At 38.5% G+C, this 16,953-nt stretch overlaps 1 non-coding gene across 1 annotated transcript; it reads right to left on the reverse strand.

Moving 5' to 3' along the window:
• Positions 1 to 4,075: 4,075 nt before the first annotated feature.
• On the reverse strand, positions 4,076 to 4,183 carry LOC112711601 (small nucleolar RNA R71). Its single transcript, XR_003157549.1, has one exon. It is a non-coding gene; the product is annotated as a small nucleolar RNA R71 (small nucleolar RNA).
• Between the last annotated feature and the right edge of the window lie 12,770 nt (positions 4,184 to 16,953).

The following is a 16,953-nucleotide window of genomic DNA, read 5'->3' on the forward strand; positions in this document are numbered from 1 at the left end:
GTAAAAACCAATGTTCTGAAAACCGGTTCGAACTGGCCGGTCGAACCATGAACCGAACATTAAAGCGGTTTGAACAATTAAGAAAAACTGTAAAATTAGGAAACCGGCGTTGAACCGACGAACCAGCCGGTTACCGGTCGGTCGAACCGAATCGGGACCCGGCCGATTTTTTAGCTATGTAGCAAAACGCTGCCGTTTTGCATTTTGTGAACCCTAATTCCCTTTGCCCTTCGCACTTTCGTTTCATGTCCTACAGTTCAACACTTCAACTCCACTCTCATCAAGGGTCAGAGAGACATAGAGAACGCCTGAACGCCATCACGATCCGTCGCGCCGCCAGCACCGTCGCGCCATCAGCTCCGTCGCGTCGTCAGCTTCTTCGCGCAGTCAGCACCATCGTGCCATCAGCTCCGTCACGCACTCAGCTCCGTCGCGCACTCAGCCACTTCGACCAATTGATGAGCGGATAATTTATACGCTTTTTGACATTGTTTTTAGTATGTTTTTTAGTTAAAATTCACTTTTCTAGACTTTACTATGAGTTTGTGTGTTTTTCTATTATTTCAGGTATTTTCTGGCTGAAATTGAGGGACCTGAGCAAAAATCTGATTCAGAGGCTGAAAAGGACTGCAGATGCTGTTGGATTCTAACCTCCCTGCACTCGAAGAGAATTTTCTGGAGCTACAGAAGCCCAATTGGCCCGCTCTCAATTGCTTTGGAAAGTAGACATTCTGGGCTTTCTAGCAATATATAATAGTTTATACTTTGCCCGAGATTTGATGGCCCAAACCGGCGTTCCAAATCAGCTCAAGACTGCCCGGCGTTAAACGCCGGAACTGGCACAAGAATGGGAGTTAAACACCCAAACTGGCACAAAAGCTGACGTTTAACTCCAAGAAAAGTCTCTACACGAAAATGCTTCAATGCTCAGCCCAAGCACACACCAAGTGGGCCCGAAAGTGGATTTTTATGTCATTTACTCATTTCTGTAAACCCTAAGCTACTAGTTCTCTATAAATAAGACCTTTTGCTATTGTATTTTCATCTTGGTTCTTCTGGTTCCCTCTCTGGGAGCCGAAGCCAATGATCACCATTATCACTTATGTATTTTCAACGGTGGAGTTTCTACACACCATAGATTAAGGTATGGAGTTCTGCTGTACCTCGAGTATTAATGCAATTACTATTGTTCTTCTATTCAATTCAGCTTATTCTTGTTCTAAGATATCACTTGCTCCTCAACTTGATGAATGTGATAATCCGTGACACTCATCATCATTCTCACCTATGAACGTGTGCCTGACAACCACCTCCGTTCTACCTTAGATTGAGTGGATATCTCTTGGATCCCTTAATCGGAATCTTCGTGGTATAAGCTAGAATTGATGGCGGCATTCAAGAGAATCCGGAAGGTCTAAACCTTGTCTGTGGTATTCTGAGTAGGATTCAAGGATTGAATGACTGTGACGAGCTTCAAACTCGCGATTGTGGGGCGTTAGTGACAGACGCAAAAGAATCACTGGATTCTATTCCGACATGATCGAGAACCGACAGCTGAATAGCCGTGCTGTGACAGAGCGCGTTGAACATTTTCACTGAGAGGACGGGACTGTAGCCATTGACAACGGTGATGCCCAACATACAGCTTGCCATGGAAAGGAGTAAGAAGGATTGGATGAAGACAGTAGGAAAGCAGAGAGACGGAAGGGACAAAGCATCTCCATACACTTATCTGAAATTCTCACCAATGAATTACATAAGTATCTCTATCTTTATTTTATGCTTTATTCATAAATCATTCATAACCATTTGAATCTGCCTGACTGAGATTTACAAGATGACCATAGCTTGCTTCATACCAACAATCTCCGTGGGATCGACCCTTACTCGCATAAGGTTTATTACTTGGACGACCCAGTGCACTTGCTAGTTAGTTGTGCGAAGTTGTGATAAAGAATTGAGATTGTAATTGAGCGTACCATGTTGATGGCGCCATTGATGATCACAATTTCGTGCACCAAGTTTTTGGCGCCGTTGCCGGGGATTGTTTAAGTTTGGACAACTGACGGTTCATCTTGTTGCTTAGATTAGGTATTTTTCAGAATTTTTAAGAATGAATTCTAGTGTTTCAAGGTGATGTTCTTATCATCACCAAAGTTGATTGATCTTAATCAATTTAGCTCTTGAATGTAATGTCCTGCTGAAGCTTGGCTAGCCATGTCTAATTCCTTTAGACAATAGCTTTAGACTAACATTGCATGATTCATGGAATTCTCATTAAAAATTTTGAATCTCTTTATTTTCTTCTCCATATAATTTTCGAAAAAAATCCAAAAAAATTACAAAATCATAAAAACCAAAAATATTTTATGTTTCTTGTTGAGTCTAGTGTCTCATTTTAAGTTTGGTGTCAATTGCATGTTTCTGTTCTTCTTGCATTTTTCATGTATCTTCATTGATCTTCAAGTTGTTCTTGATGATTTCCTTGCTCTGATCTTTAAATTCTCTTGTCTTGAGTGTTTTGTTGTTTCTCATATGCATTCTCAATTTGTTAGTGTCAGTAGTATACAAACTTCTAAGTTTGGTGTCTTGCATGCATTGTCTATTTGATTTTAGTTGCATTTTGATTATTCCTCATTATTAAAAATCCAAAATTTTTTTTAATTTGTGTCTTTTCTAGTCAATAATACAGAGAATTGAAGATTCAGAACATGTAGCAGAGGAATTACACAGAAAAAGCTGGGCGTTCAAAACGCCCAGTGAGGAAGGAAAACTGGCGTTTAAACTCCAGCCAAGGCACTTGGCTGGGCGTTTAACGCCCAAAAGGGTAGCATTTTGGCCGTTAAACGCCAGAATGGATACCATTCTGGGCGTTTAACACCAGGATGGCACAAGAGGGAAGATTTTGTTTTTAATGCAATTTTTTTTCAAGTTTTCATAATTTTTTTTTCAAATCATATCTTTTCAATCATATATTTTCAAAATCAATTTCTTTCCATTTTTCAAAAATACTTGCTAACAATTAATGATTTGATTCAACATTTCAAGTATGTTGCATTTTCTGTTGAAAAAGGTTTAATGTCTGAATCATATCTTTTAAATTTCTTGTTAGCCAAGTCATTAATTTTAAAAATCAAATCTTTTTAAATTGTTTTTCAATCATATCTTTTTAATCACATCTTTTTCAAAATAGTTTTCAATCATATCTCTTTGATTTCTAATTTCAAAATCTTTTTCAAAATCACTTTATTTCTTTCCCAACTTTAATTTTCGAACATCAATCAAATTTTCAAAATTTCTTTTAATTATTTTAAAATCTTTTACTTTAATTTCAAAAATTCTTCCCCTCTTCTCACATCCTTCTACTTATGGACTAGCACTCCTCCTCAATGCACAATTCGAACTCTATCCCTCTTGATAAGTTCGAATTCTTCTACCTCCTCCTTCTATTCTTCTTTTCCTCTGACACGTCAAGGAATCTCTATACTGTGACATAGAGGATTCCATATTTTCTTGTTCTCTTCTCTTTCATATGAGCAGGAGTAAAGACAAAAGAATTCTTGTTGAGGCTGACCCTAAACCTGAAAGGACCTTGAAGCGAAAGCTAAGAGAAGCTAAAACACTACTCTCTGTAGAGGACCTAATAGAAATCTTCAAACAAGAAGAAGACATGGCAGCCGAAAACAACAACAATGCCAACAATGCAAGGAAGGTGCTGGGTGACTTTACTGCACCTACTCCCGACTTCTATGAGAGAAGCATCTCTATCCCTGCCATTGGAGCAAACAACGTTGAGCTTAAGCCTCAATTAGTTTCTCTAAAGCAACAGAATTGCAAGTTCCATGGACTTTCATTGGAAGATCCTCATCAGTTTTTAGCTGAATTCTTGCAAATCTGTGACACTGCTAAGACCAATGGGGTTGACCCTAAGGTCTACAGACTTATGCTATTCCCTTTTGCTATAAGAGACAGAGCTAGAATATGGTTGGACTCACAACCTAAAGAAAGCCTGAACTCTTGGGAAAAGCTAGTCAATGCCTTCTTAGCAAAGTTCTTTCCACCTCAAAAATTGAGTAAGCTTAGAGTGGAAGTCCAAACCTTCAGACAGAAGGAAGGTGAATCCCTCTATGAAGCTTGGGAAAGATACAAACAATTGATCAGAAAGTGTCCTTCTGACATGCTTTCTGAATGGAGCATCATAGGTATCTTCTATGATGGTCTGTCTGAACTGTCCAAGATGTCATTGGATAGCTCTGCTGGAGGATCTCTTCATCTGAAGAAGATGCCTGCAGAAGCTCAAGAACTCATTGAAATAGTTGCAAATAACCAATTCATGTACACTTCTGAAAGGAATCCTGTGAACAATGGGACAAATCAGAAGAAGGGAGTTCTTGAGATTGATACTTTGAATGCCATATTGGCTCAGAACAAAATATTGACTCAGCAAGTCAATATGATTTCTCAAATTCTGTCTGGAATGCAAGCTGCACCAGGCAGTACTAAGGACGCTTCATCTGAAGAAGAAGCTTATGATCCTAAGAACCCTTCAATGGAAGAGGTGAATTACATGGGAGAACCCTATGGAAACACCTATAATCCTTCATGGAGAAATCATCTAAATCTCTCATAGAAGGATCAACAGAGACCTCAACAAGGTTTCAACAACAATAATGGTGGAAGAAACAGGTTTAGCAATGGCAAGCCTTTTCCATCATCTTCTCAGCAACAGACAGAGAATCCTAAGCAGAGCCACTCTGACTTAGCAACCATGGTCTCTGATCTAATCAAAACCACTCAAAGTTTCATGACTGAAACAAGGTCCTCCATTAGAAACTTGGAGGCACAAGTGGGTCAGCTGAGTAAGAAAGTTACTGAACTCCCTCCTAGTACTCTTCCAAGCAATACAGAAGAGAATCCAAAAGGGGAGTGCAAGGCCATCAAAATGGCCGAACTTGGAGAGGAGAAAGAGGCAGTGAGCGCCACTGAGGAAGACCTCAATGGACGACCACTGGCCTCCAATGAGTTCCCTAATGAGGAACCATGGGAATCTGAGGCTCACACTGAGACCATAGAGATTCCATTGGATTTACTTCTGCCATTCATGAGCTCTGATGAGTATTCTTCCTCTGAAGAGGACGAAGATGTCACTGAAGAGCAAGTTGCTAAGTACCTTGGAGCAATCATGAAGCTAAATGACTAGTTATTTGGTAATGAGACTTGGAAGGATGAACCCCTTTTGCTCACCAAAGAACTGGATGACTTGACTAGGCAGAGCTTACCTCAAAAGAGACAGGACCCTGGGAAGTTCTCAATACCTTGTACAGTAGGCACCATGACCTTCAAGAAGGCTCTATGTGAGCTAGGGTCAAGCATAAACCTCATGCCTCTCTCTGTAATGGAGAAGCTAGGGATCTTTGAGGTGCAAGCTGCAAGAATCTCACTAGAGATGGCAGACAATTCAAGAAAACAAGCCTATGGACTTGTAGAGGATGATCTGGTAAAGATTGAAAACCATTACATCCCTGCTGATTTCATAATCCTAGAGACTGGGAAGTGCATGGATGAATCCATCATCCTTGGTAGACCCTTCCTAGCCACAGCAAAGGCTGTGATTGATGTTGACAGAGGAGAATTGATCATTCAAGTGAATGAAGAATCCCTTGTGTTTAAGGCTCAAGGATATCCCTCTGTAACCATGGAGAGGAAGCATGAAGAGCTTCTCTCAAAACAGAGTCAAACAGAGCCCCCACAGTCAAACTCTAAGTTTGGTGTTGGGAGGCCACAACCAAACTCTAAGTTTGGTGTTGAACCCCCACATTCAAACTCTAAGTTTGGTGTTGGGAGGTTCCAACATTGCTCTGAGTATCTGTGAGGCTCCATGAGAGCCCACTGTCAAGCTATTGACATTAAAGAAGCGCTTATTGGGAGGCAACCCAATGTTATATTTATCTATTTTCCTTTGTTATTTTATGTTTTTTTTTAGGTTGATGATCATGGGAAGTCACAAAAATCAATTGAAAAAAGCAAAAACAGAATGAAAAACAGAAAAAAAATAGCACACCCTGGAGGAAAACTTGCTGGCGTTTAAACGCCAGTAAGGGCAGCAAATGGGCGTTTAACGCCCAGTCTGGCACCATTCTGGGCGTTTAACGCCAGAAAGGGGCACCAGACTGGCGTTAAACGCCAGGAAGGGGCAAGAAGCTGGCGTTAAATGCCAGAAATGGGCACCAGCCCGGTGTTTAACGCCAGAATTGGCAGAAGGAGCATTTTTGCTCGCCACTTGGTGCAGGGATGAATTTTTCTTGATATCTCAGGATCTGTGGACCCCACAGGATCCCCACCTACCCCACCACTCTCTCTCTTCTTCACCCATTCACCAATCACCTCAACACCTCTTCCCCAAAAAATCCCTCACCTATCAAATCCCACTATTCTCTTCACCACTCACATCCATCCTTCATAAAAACCCACCATTGGCCGAACCACAAAGCCACCTCCATCTCCTCTATTTCTTCTTCTTCTACTCTCTTCTTTCTTCTTTTGCTTGAGGATGAGCAAACCTTTTAAGTTTGGTATGGTAAAAGCATTGCTTTTTGTTTTTCCATAACCATTTATGGCATCTAAGGCCGGATAAACCTCTAGAAAGAGGAAAGGGAAGGCAAAAGCTTCCACCTCCGAGTCATGGGAGATGGAGAGATTCATCTCAAGGGTGCATCAAGACCACTTCTATGAAGTTGTGGCCAAGAAGAAGGTGATCCCCGAGGTTCCTTTCAAACTCAAAAAAGGTCAACTTTGAACAAAGGTTGGACCAAGTCCTCATGGATACCACTAAGAAGAGGATGGAGCAAACAAGAGATCCCACTCATGGACATGAGGAAATTCCTCACCATGAAATCCCTGAGATGCCTCAAGGGATGCACTATCCTCCACAAAACTATTGGGAGCAAATCAACACCTCCCTAGGAGAATTGAGTTCCAACATGCGACAACTAAGGGTGGAGCACCAAGAACATTCAATCCTCCTCCATGAAATTAGAGAAGATCAAAGAGTCATGAGAGAGGAGCAACAAAGGCAAGGAAGAGACATTGAGGAGCTCAAGCACTCCATAAGATCTTCAAGAAGAAGAACAAGCCGCCATCACTAAGGTGGACCCGTTCTTTAATCTCCTTATACTTTATTTTTCCGTTTTTCGAATTTTTATGCTTATTTTTATCTAGTTTGTGTCTTATTACATGATCATTAGTTTCTAAGTGTCTATGCCTTAAAGTTATGAATGTCCTATGAATCCTTCACCTTTCTTAAATGAAAAATGTTTTAATTACAAAAGAACAAGAAGTACATGATTTCGAATTCATCCTTGAAACTAGTTTAATTATTTTGATGTGGTGACAATACTTTTTGTTTTCTAAATGTATGCAAAAAAATGAACTGGTTCCCACAAGAACAGTTACAGGATGGCGTATGTGTATTGATTATAGAAGGCTCAATACAGCCACCAGAAAGGATCATTTTCCTTTACCATTCATAGACCAAATGCTAGAAAGACTAGCAGGTCATGAATACTACTGCTTCCTGGATGAATATTCAGGTTATAATCAAATTGCAGTAGATCCCCAGGATCAAGAGAAAATGGCATTCACATGTCCATCTGGAGTATTTGCATACAGAAGGATGCCATTTGGCCTGTGCAATGCACCTGCAAACTTTCAGAGGTGCATGCTCTCAATTTTCTCTGATATGGTGAAAAAATTTCTGGAAGTCTTCATGTATGACTTTTCAGTATTTGGAGACTCATTCAGCTCCTGTCTTGACCATCTAGCACTTGTACTAAAGAGATGCCAAGAGACCAACCTAGTTTTAAACTGGGAGAAATGTCACTTTATGGTGACTGAAGGAATTGTCCTTGGGCACAAAATCTCGAACAAGGGAATAGAGGTGGATCAAGCTAAGGTAGAGGTAATTGAAAAATTACCACCAGCAGCCAATGTTAAGGCAATCAGAAGCTTTCTGGGGCATGCAGGATTCTATAGGAGGTTTATAAAGGATTTTTCGAAAATTGCCAAACCTCTGAGCAATCTGCTAGCTGCTGACATGCCATTTATCTTTGATAAGGAGTGCCTGCAGGTGTTTGAGACCCTGAAAGCTAAGCTGGTCACAGCACCAGTCATCTCTGTACCAGGTTGGACATTACCATTTGAATTGGTGTGTGATGCCAGTGACCATGCCATTGGTGCAGTATTGGGACAGAGGCATGACAAGCTTCTGCACGTCATTTACTATGCCAGTCGTGTTTTAAATGACGCACAGAAGAATTACACAACCACAGAAAAAGAGCTGCTTGCGGTGGTTTACGCCATTGACAAGTTCAGATCCTATTTGGTAGGATCAAAAGTGATTGTGTACACTGATCATGCTGCTCTTAAATATCTACTCACAAAGCAGGATTCAAAACCCAGACTCATCAGATGGGTGTTGCTTCTGCAAGAGTTTGATATAGAAATAAGAGACAGAAAAGGGACAGAAAACCAAGTAGCAGATCACCTGTCCCGAATAGAACCAGTAGAAGGGGAATCCTTCCCTCTCACTGAGATCTCTGAGACCTTCCCGGATGAGCAACTCTTTGCCATCCAGGAAGTGCCATGGTTTGCAGACATTGCAAACTACAAGGCAGTAAGATTCATACCCAAAGAGTACAGTAGGCAGCAATCAAAGAAGTTGATCACAGATGCAAAGTACTATCTTTGGGATGAACCATATCTCTTCAAGAGATGTGCAGACGGAGTAATCCATAGATGTGTGCCTAAAGAAGAAGCACAGAGAATCCTATGGCATTGCCATGGATCACAGTATAGAGGACATTTTGGAAGTGAGTGAACAGCCACAAGAGTCCTCCAATGTGGCTTCTACTGGCCTACTCTCTATAAAGATTCCCGAGCGTTTGTGCTTAATTGTGATAGTTGCCAAAGATCTGGCAATCTGCCTCACAGTTATGCCATGCCTCAACAAGGGATCTTGGAGATTGAGTTGTTTGATGTATGGGGCATTGACTTCATGGGACCTTTCCCACCATCATACTCAAACACTTATATTCTGGTGGCAGTGGATTATGTATCCAAATGGGTGGAAGCTATTGCAACACCTACTAATGACACTAAAACAGTGTTAAAATTCCTCCAGAAACACATCTTCAGCAGATTTGGTACCCCTATAGTATTAATCAGTGATGGGCGCACTCATTTCTGCAATAAACAGCTTTACTCTGCTTTGGTTTGTTATGGAGTTAGCCACAGGGTAGCCACTCCATATCATCCACAGACAAATGGGCAAGCTGACGTCTCCAATAGAGAACTCAAAAGAATTCTGGAACGAACTGTAATTAACCGAAGAAGGGATTGGGCAAGAAGCTTGGATGATGCTCTGTGGGCATACAGAACCGCATTCAAGACCCCTATATGGACCTCTCCATACCAGCTTGTGTATGGAAAGGCATGTCACTTGCCAGTGGAACTGGAACATAAGGCCTATTGGGCAACCAGATTCCTGAACCTTGATGCCAAGTTAGCTGGAGAAAAACGATTGCTTCAGTTAAATGAGCTAGAGGAATTTAGACTCAATGCTTTCGAGAATGCAAAAATTTACAAAGAGAAAGCAAAAAGGTGGCATGATAAGAAATTGTCATCCAGAGTCTTTGAGCCGGGGCAGAAAGTTTTGCTATTTAATTCTAGGCTCAAATTATTCCCCGGAAAATTAAAATCCCGGTGGAGAGGTCCATATGTAATTACTAATGTATCACCATATGGATACGTAGAGCTTCAGGATAATGACTCTAACAAAAAGTTCATTGTTAATGGACAGAGAGTTAAACATTATCTTGAAAGCAATTTTGAGCAAGAATGCTCAAAACTGAGACTTAATTAAAGCTAAGTAATAGTCCAGCTAACGACATTAAAGAAGCGCTTGCTGGGAGGCAACCCAGCTAATCACAAAATTTAATTTTATTCGTTTTGATCAATTAATTGGTTTTTACAGGTATATGTCAAAGTATCTTCAAGGTAAAATAGCAATTGATTGGATTCACAGAGTTACAAGGGAATTTGGAAGCTCACTGGCGTGAAAAAGCCAGTAAGAAACATTTTGGGCGTTGAACGCCCAAAAGAAGCACCCACTGGGCGTTCAACGCTAGTAAGGGTAGCCATCTGGGCGTTAAACGCCAGAAAGGAGCATCTTCTGGGCGTTGAACGCCAGAAAGAAGCACCTTCTGGGCGTTTAACGCCAGAACTACAGCATCCTGGGCATTTAGAAAAACGCCCAGTGACAAAGGACTTCCTGGCGTTCAACGCCAGAAAGAAGCAACAGCTGGGCGTTGAACGCCCAGGAGAAGCATCAATTGGGCGTTAAACGCCCAAAACATGCAGCAGTTGGGCGTTTAACGCCAGGATGGTGGGGAGGAGGTAAAATTCGTTTTCCTTTACAAATTTTCTAATTTTTTTTTGTTTCAAATCATGATTTCTTGCATAAACATGTTTCAAAATGTCATCCTTCAAATCAAAATAGTTTTCTAAGAACCCTAATTTCTAAAATCCCTTTTTCAAAAATAATAGAGCTTCATACATAAACATAAAACTTTTTCCAATCCAATCCAACTCGTTTTCCAATTTCTTTTCAAACTTAATTATCTTTTAAAATCTTTTTCAAATTATAAATTTCAAATTTATTTTTAAATATCATTCATATCTTTTTAAATTATACCATTTTCTTGTCATATTTATCTTTTATAAATCATATCTTTTATCTTATATCTTTTCTTATTTTCGAAAACCCACCCCCTCCCTTTAAATCCACTCTCGGCGCCCCTCTCATCATCCACCATTCCACACCTGCTCTCCTTCTATCACTCTTCTCTCTTTTCTTTTGCTTGAGGACAAGCAAACCTCTAAGTTTGGTGTGATTATCCGTGATCACAAAAACATACTCACTTTGATCATGGCCCCTAAAGGAAAACAACCCAACCCAAGAGGTAAGAAAGAGAATATTCCAAAACCACTTTGGAATCAAGGGAAGTTCTTAACTAAAGAACATTCAGACCATTACTACAAAATAATGAGTCTAAGATCAGTGATCCCGGAAGTCAAGTTCGATCTGAAAGAAGATGAATATCCGGAAATCCAAGAACAAATTCGAAACAGAAACTGGGAAATCCTAGCTAATCCTAAAACAAAAGTGGGAAGAAATATGGTTCAGGAGTTCTATGCAAATCTATGGCAGACAGACAGGCAAAGAATAATTGGAGCTGCCCTCTATGATCATTGGACCTTAGTCAGAGGAAAGATTGTTCACACCCATCCTGACAAAATCAGGGAGATCTTTAAGCTTCCTCAACTGAAGGATGACCCAGACTCCTTTAATAGGGGAATGATGAGGGTAAACAAAGGCTTGGACAAGATTCTAGAGGATATATGCATCCCTGAAGCCAGGTGGACCACCAGCACAACTGGCATCCCAAATCAACTCAAAAGAGAAGATCTCAAACCAGCTGCCAGAGGCTGGCTGGATTTCATTGGGCGTTCCATATTGCCCACCAGCAACCGTTCTGAAGTTACTGTTAAAAGAGCAGTGATGATTCACTGCATCATGTTGGGAAAAGAAGTAGAAGTCCATCAACTGATCTCGTGTGAACTATACAAAATAGCAAACAAGAATTCCAAGGACGCCAGATTGGCCTATCCAAGCTTAATTTCTATGCTCTGCAGAGATGCCGGAGTGAAGATGGGAATAACAAAATATATTTCAGTTGAGAGGCCAATCACTAAAATATCAATGGAAAGACAATAGCTGCAGGATGATCCAATCAAGAGGAGAGCACAAGAAGTCCTCCCAGAACTTCCTCAATTCGAATATTGGGAACATCTTGAAGCATCTATTTCCAAATTGCAATAAGCTATGAACCAAATAAAGGAAGAACAGAAAAATCAAAGTAACATGCTTTGCAAACTGCTTAAGGAACAAGAAGAGCAAGGGCGTGATTTAAGGGAGTTGAAGCGCCAGAAATTAATCCTTGAAGGACCAAGCACCCCACAGATCAGAGGAACATCTACTTCCCAAAACACAGGTTGTTGAGTTCTAATTTTAGCTTTAACTCTGTGATAGTATTATTATAGAAATTTACCTTAGAAGATATATAGTAGTTGTAGTAGTAATTAGCATATCTATTCTGGTCTTATTTCCAATTAAGTTATAATTTATCTTTCTCATCATCATCAGACATGAATAAAGTAGTAGATTTTTAGAATAAAGAAGTAATTTATATTTTTCGAATTCTTAATAATAAAAATTATAATTAATTACATGTGGTGGCAATACTTTTTGTTCTCTGAATGAATGCTTGAACAGTGCATATTTTATCCTGAATTTGAAAAATGTTGGCTCCTGAAAGAATGAGGAACACGAAAAATATTATTGATGATCTGAAAAATCATGAATTTGATTCTTGAAGCAAGAACAAGCAGTCAAAAAAAAAGTTACAAGGAATCATTAGATCAAGAAGAGGAACAAAAGCCAATAGCCCTTAAAACCAAAAGGCAAGGGTGAAAAGGATCCAAGGCTTTGAGCATCAGTGGGTAGGAGGGTCCAAGGAAGTAATTCCAGGCCTAAGCGGCTAAATCAAGCTGTCCCTAACCATGTGCTTGTGGCATGCAGGTCCAAGTGAAAAACTTGAGACTGAGTGGTTAAAGTCGTGATCCAAAGCAAAAAGAGTGTGCTTAAGAGCTCTGGACACCTCTAACTGGGGACTTTAGCAAAGCTGAGTCACAATCTGAAAAGGTTCACCCAGTCATGTGTCTGTGGCATTTATGTATCTGGTGGTAATACTGGAAAACAAAGTGCTTAGGGCCACGACTGAGACTCATAAAGTAACTGTGTTCAAGAATCAACATACTACACTAGGAGAATCAATAATACTATCTGAATTCTGAGTTCCTATGGATGCCAATCATTCTGAATTTCAAAGGATAGAGGGAGATGCCAAAACTATTCAGAAACAAAAAGCTACAAGCCCCGCTCATCTAATAAGAATCTGAGCTCCATTTAAAATTCTAAGATATTATTACTTCTTAATTTCTTTTCATCCTATTTTATTTATCTAGTTGCTTGAGGACAAGCAACAATTTAAGTTTGGTGTTGTGATGAGCGGATATTTTATACGCTTTTGGGGGTAATTTCATGTAGATTTTAGTATGTTTTAATTAGTTTTTAGTAGAATATTATTAGTTTTTAGGCAAAAATCATATTTCTGGACTTTACTATGAGTTTGTGTGTTTTTCTGTGATTTCAGGTATTTTCTGGCTGAAATTGAGGGAGCTGAGCAAAAATCTGAGTTAGGCTGAAAAAGGACTGCTGATGCTGTTGGATCCTGACCTCCCTGCACTCGGAATGGATTTTTTGGAGCTACAGAAGTCCAATTGACGCGCTCTCAATTGGGTTGGAAAGTAAACATCCAGGGCTTTCCAGCAATATATAATAGTTCATACTGCTGTTTGGCGTCCAGCGCCAGAAACAGGTTACAAGTTGGAGTTCAGCGCCCAAAACACGTCACAACCTGGCGTTCAACTCCAGAAACAGCCCAAGCACGTGAGAAGCTTTAGTCTCAGCCCCAGCACACACCAAGTGGGCCCCAGAAGTGGATTTCTGCACCAATTATCTTAGTTTACTCATATTCTGTAAACCTAGGTTACTAGTTTACTATTTAAACAACTTTTAGAGACTTATCTTGTACCTCATGACATTTTCAGATCTGAATTTTATACACTTTGATGGCATGAGTCTCTAAACTCCATTGTTGGGGGTGAGGAGCTCTACAGCGTCTCGATGAATTAATGCAATTGTTACTGTTTCTCCTTTCAAACATGCGTGTTCCTATCTAAGATATTCATTTGCGCTTAATTATGGAGAAGGTGATGATCCGTGACACTCATCACCTTCCTCAATCCATGAACGTGTGCCTGACAAACACCTCCGTTCTACATCAGATTGAATGAGTATCTCTTAGCTTCCTTAATCAGAATCTTCGTGGTATAAGCTAGAACGGATGGCGGCCACTCTTGAGGATCCGGAAAGTCTAAACCTTGTCTGTGGTATTCCGAGTAGGATTCAAGGATTGAATGGCTGTGACGAGCTTCAAACTCGCGATTGCTGGGCGTGATGACAAACGCAAAAGGATCAATGGATCCTATTCCAACATGATCGAGAACCAACAGCTGATTAGCCGTGCTGTGACAGAGCATCTGGACCGTTTTCACTGAGAGGATGGGAGGTAGCCACTGACAATGGTGATTCCCTACATACAGCTTGCCATGGAAGGAGCCTTGCATTTATGAAAGTGAGTAAGCATTATGTTGCAGGGATTCAGATGACAAAGCATCTCCAAAAACCCTAACATATTCTCCATTACTGCACAACAAGTAACTATTTCACACTCTTTTATTTTTCTAATAATTCCAACTGATAATTTTAATTAATATCCTGACTAAGAATAATAAAATAAACATAGCTTGCTTCAAACCAATAATCTCCGTGGGATCGACCCTTACTCACGTAAGGTATTACTTGGACGACCCAGTGCACTTGCTGGTTAGTGGTACGAAGCTGTGTTAAATAGTCCATTAATATTGGCATACACAATTTCGTGCACCATTAGTCCACTTGACTTTCCTTTATTTAGTAAGAGTTAACTAAGTGGGAGCAATAAACAATTCTCATGACTAGTGATAAGGATAACTAGGATAGGATTTTCAGTTCTCATACCTTGCCAAGAGCTTTTCTAATTATTAATTTATTTTTCTTGCCATTTAAATTACTTGTTCCTTATTTCGAAAACCCAAAAAGATATCTTTTCCATAACCAATAATAAATCATACTTCCCTGCAATTCCTTGAGAGACGACCCGAGGTTTCAATACTTCGGTTATAAATTTTATTGGGTTTTGTTACTTGTGACAACCAAACTTTTGTACGAAAGGTTTCTTTGCTGGTTTAGAAGCTATACTTACAACGTGATTATTTTTATAAAATTCTTTACTAGCAATAGTTTGCTCGTCAGAGTGCTTTAAATAGGGCTGGCAATGGGTAGGGTAGGGTAGGATTTGGACCCTACCATAACCCTACTCGCGGGTTGAAAATTTCATTAAAACTCTACCCTACCCTATCTGCGGGTTGAGAATCTCTCAACCCTAACCCTACCCGCACCCTAAAATTTTAAACTCTATCCTATCCTACCCTACCCGAAGAAATATCAAATTTTTTCAAAGTAAATATAAAATTCAATTATTTCGAATTTTATACGTATTAATAACATAAAAAATAAAAAAACTAATGCTCTAAATTACTAAATTAACTAACTAGTTTAGTGGTTGTTCACTTATTATAAGTCATTACATAAGAAAGGTTGTGGATTCAATTCTCACTTCCTTCACTATATAGAGAGATTTTTATAAAATATGTGTTATATATGAGGTGCGGGTAGGGTACACCCTAAACCCGTACCCTACCCTACCCGTAGGCATACCCAGACCATACCCTACCCTACCCGAACGAGTTGGACTGGGTTGGGTACCCGCGGGTAGGGTATGAATTGCCAGCCCTAGCTTTAAACAAGTTACACTTTAGAAATCGAAAAAAAAAAAACAAACTAAAGTAATTTTAATGATAGACACTTTGAATTTGATTAAAAGCTCAGATTATGTGGCAAAGGAACAAAGGGAGGCACTTTGCTAATAGAGTTTTAGAGACATTAGAATAATTCCAATTCTAATTGATACCCTAAAATAAATTTTAGCACATATAAATTATTTGGATACTTGAAAATTGAAATCAACAATCTTGTTAATTGTATGATATTTATTTTTCTTTTTTTTATTGCACTTTTCAAGATCATTACTTTTTCATCTTCTTTGAAATTTACCTTTTATTTTCATTCTTTTTTCCTGTTTCTTTGATTTTTTATTTTTTTCTGCTGAATATAACTTTAAAGTAAAATTGTAGAAACAAATAAGTGAAAATAAAAAAAATTAGACTAGAATCCTAAAATTTGTAGATAAATAAGAATTTACCTATGATTAGTAATTAATACCAAATAATAAAGAAAAATAATCCAAAAATAGAAGCCACAACGGAAACAATAAAAAAGATAGATTTTTTTTGTAGATCCTAAAAAATCTGTTCTTAGCAACTTAAGTAATTAAATAAATTTTTTCAATGATAAAAAAATAACCTAAAAATTGAATACATAGAAAAAACAATAAGAGAGATAAAGGAATGAAAATTTCCTATTTAGTCATAGTGTGATTTAAAATCATGATATATTTCTAATCGTGGTTTAAAATTAAATTTTATGAGAAATTTTCTTTTGGTCAAAATTATAATTAATCATGATTTATTTTTAGTTGAAACTAGTATTTTTGCTCGTAATATCATTATGGAAATATAAATTTTTTAAAACTATGTTGACTTTGACCTGATATTATAGATTATAGCAGAAAAAATTTATAGAATTAAATTATTTTTATAAAAAGGTCATAGAGGATAAAAATTTTTGTCGACTAAGAAGACTAGGGTCTCCGTAGATAAAAAAAATTAAATAATAAACATTTCAGTTTTTTTCACACGGAAGTGTTTAATTTTTTACTAATAATTAATTTTAATATTCATTATCCAAAACTTGAACAAATTTAATGTGTATACTTTTATATTTGATTAAATATTATGTCTGGTACACAAATAAAAATAATTAATTTTCATGCTTGTCATTTAAAAATAATTATATATATATATATAATAAGATATTAGTATAAAAAAATTTATATTGATAGTTATAAAATTAACTCATTTTTTAAAACATTTAAATCTTAATTCTAATTATTAATCACAATATCAGTATTCTCTTCAAATTATATGTAATAA

Source organism: Arachis hypogaea, chromosome 1 (assembly GCF_003086295.3).
Source record: "Arachis hypogaea cultivar Tifrunner chromosome 1, arahy.Tifrunner.gnm2.J5K5, whole genome shotgun sequence".
Taxonomy (NCBI): domain Eukaryota; kingdom Viridiplantae; phylum Streptophyta; class Magnoliopsida; order Fabales; family Fabaceae; genus Arachis; species Arachis hypogaea.